The sequence below is a fragment of the Frankliniella occidentalis genome, unplaced genomic scaffold (genome assembly GCF_000697945.3).
Source record: "Frankliniella occidentalis isolate FOCC.00 unplaced genomic scaffold, Focc_3.1 Scaffold128, whole genome shotgun sequence".
Lineage (NCBI taxonomy): Eukaryota > Metazoa > Arthropoda > Insecta > Thysanoptera > Thripidae > Frankliniella > Frankliniella occidentalis.
In genome coordinates, this window is record NW_026267255.1 from 112,233 (window position 1) to 115,353 (window position 3,121).

Genomic DNA, 3,121 nt, shown 5'->3' on the forward strand with positions numbered 1-3,121 from the left:
CGCCACTGCCCCCGCCCCCGATCAGCCCCGGGCCTTCTGGGAGGACGTCCATGTACAGGGAGAGGACTTCTTCATGGAGGAAGATGTGAGTACCTTGCTGTGGTCGCCTCCCCCTATAGTGTCCGTCAACAAAAAAATTCTAATGCGTTCATACCCTATGTTCACAGGAAGCCACCCTCCGAGCCAAAGCTCTCATGAGCATGAAGTCCACGAAGAAGGACAAGAAGAAGAAAAAAGTGAAGGCGTAGTGTATTTTTTTTTTATTTTTATTTATGTTTAATCATCTGTGATTTTTTAATGTGATCATATCATCTTCATCTCTTTAGGGTTTCGTTTCATCACCCATAATTTTTTTTACCAATCATCACCTCATCCCTAGAGAGTATCGTTTCACCATCTGTGATTTATCTGTGATCAATTTTTTTAATTTTTTTTTATGATTAGCTATATGTGATCATTTTTTTTTTATTTTTTTTTATATGATTAGCCCCTAAAGCCAATAAATATTTCTTTTAAAGATCATTTTTTTGTGTTATCCTTTACCCTTCAAAACTTGAAAAGATGGAGTGACATGCTTTATTTCAATGTTAAATCGTGGTAAAGGTGAAGCTGAATGAGTTAAACATATATTTGCAGGGTACACCCTCCCAAACTAGTTTATTCAGAATTACCGTTACCCCAACTTAAAGGAATCATTCAACTTTGTGTGGCTAAAATATCAAAGCTGGAGCACTTCTCCCTACTCAGATATATTAAAAAGTAGTTTAGGGAAGTATTGATTCTCAATACTACAAAGATTTTCAACAATATCTACTTAGTGACCTGGAGGGCTCAAAATAAAAATATGCAAATGTTAGTCCGCGGATAAGTTCACAATGGGGTTCAAACTAAATGTTATAGCACTGATAATGGTTGGAAGTGATATGAAACATGTTTCTTCTCATGAAAGCAACAAAATTAAGCATGAGAATGAATTCAAAACTTTTAAGATCAACTATTTTTTATGAAAATAAGGTTAGGTAACCCCAGCGGTTCTCAACCTTGGGGTCGCGATAGGGTCTTCGTGGGGTCACCGGAGGTCGCGGCCTGGCCTGGCCGCCACTGGGATGCAAAAGCAGCTGTGCGGAAGTACGGGAAAACCACCTCCCCGCCCCTTCCCGCCCCGCCCCGGACCGCTCTCCCCCGCTGTCTCTTATTCCTTCTCACCCTCCAATTTTTACAATTCGCTCTCAGTTTTTCTTTATATTGACATTCTGCCACAACGCTCGAAACAAATCCCCTTCCGTACTCGAAACACGATTCGCGCTCCTTTCAAATGTTCCGCGTCACGTCGCCTGATGGGGGAGGGAGCTGGCGCCATCTCTCAGCGGTCACTCTAACCGCTCTCCGTAGACTCACCCTCTGACCATAGATGGCGCTGCTAACGTCGCCTATTGGGCTGGCGAGGCACGGAAGCCTCCCGGCGTCGGCTTGGCAGACAGCAGCAGACAGCTCCAGGGCTCCAGTCTAGACCACGCCGCTGCCGCACACGCACCGCCCTATCGTCTTCATGAACGCCTACCCGGACAGCTCGACGAGCCCGGAGACCCCGTGGAAGCTGCTGCGCAGCCTCTCCCTGGCCAATTCGCCGGGGCTAAACAGAGCTAGACTGTCTTCCATGGGGTCGGCGCTGGCGCCCCTCAGCCCGGACGTGCTCTCAGACTCCACAGGTAAGTCGCGGTCCTGCCCCGCCCCCGCTGCTCCGCGCGCAACGCACGCCCGTGCTTTCCGCCTGTTAACAATGTCTTTCAGTTTTTCATGTCTCGATGGGCCACCGCAGCTCCACCGGCGATCTTGCTGAATTCCTCGCCGCCGCCTCCTACTGCAAGGCGTGCACGCCAAACATGTGCATTTCTTACGTTATTTTGTACCTCGGGGTAAAAATATCATGGGGGTACCTATAATATTTGTACCCTGAGGTAAAAATATCATGGGGCCCTTTGATACTTGTACCCCTATTTTGACGGAAACTTTCACGTTGTTCTTCAGAAACACCGCAGAGTGGCTCGCGCAGCACGACGACGCACCTGCACCTCGCCCGCAGAAGCACAAGATCAGCGTGCACGAGCGGCTGTACGCCCTGAGGCGCATGCCCGAACACCCGGCGAGATCGGGTGTCGCTGAGCCGGGGCCAACACCTTATAAAGCGACTTGCCATTAGTGCCATGAAGAATGCAAGGGAGGATCTTTCGCGGGAAGTGTGGGACGTGGCTGAGACTATGACGGTTGCGGTGGGTGTAAACGGGAAAAATGCCGAAGTCGTGTGGCCTGTGTCGGGATGCAGCAGAAGCATCTCCGTCTCCAAACCGAAATCGCGAAATAGCTAGGTAGTGTCGAACCTCATTGCCCATCTAAAAGCACGGCATGGCAATATAAATTAACAGAAAAGGCAAAACTACCTCGGCGACGAATAAAGGGGCTGCCGCCCGCAACACGATTGCAGAGGCCTTCAAGAGAGGAAGAATTACTAGCCGTCGTCGTTTGTCTCAGGAGAACGCCAACTCGAGAGATGAGGATGACGTGGTTCCATTGGACAGCAACGACGATGATGTTAATACCAGCCAAAATTTTCTGAAGGGGGGCGTGCAAGAAGGCCGCTCTACGTCCCCGACCCAGAGCAAGTCGCAGTAAGCAGCTAGTGGAGGGCGGCGAAGTACGACAGACCTCATTGGTTTCGAAGGTACCTAGTGACGGCACTCGAGGAAGACCAGGCCTTCATTACAAAGTTCTTCAACATCGTCACCTCTGCTGCTGGGCCTGCTTGCACCGCCCGGACTGAAGAGCAGGCTGTCATCGCGGCCTCCGCCTGCCCAGCCCCCAACCCCCCACAGCCCCGCATTGCACGCCCTGCCCACTGCGGCACGCTGCTCGACCGAATGTTGGCGGCGGTAGAGCGTATTCGGAGGCGCCACAAAAATGCAAATAGGTCAGTTTAACTTTTAGCACGCGTTTTACTTCTTTTTTCATAATTACTTGAGTATGTAATATAACATGTGACTTCTCCTTGTAGATTTGACCGTGCAGACAAAGAATTTTTCACGTGGGTTTACATCCAGGGTGGACGGCACCTCTATGAGACGTT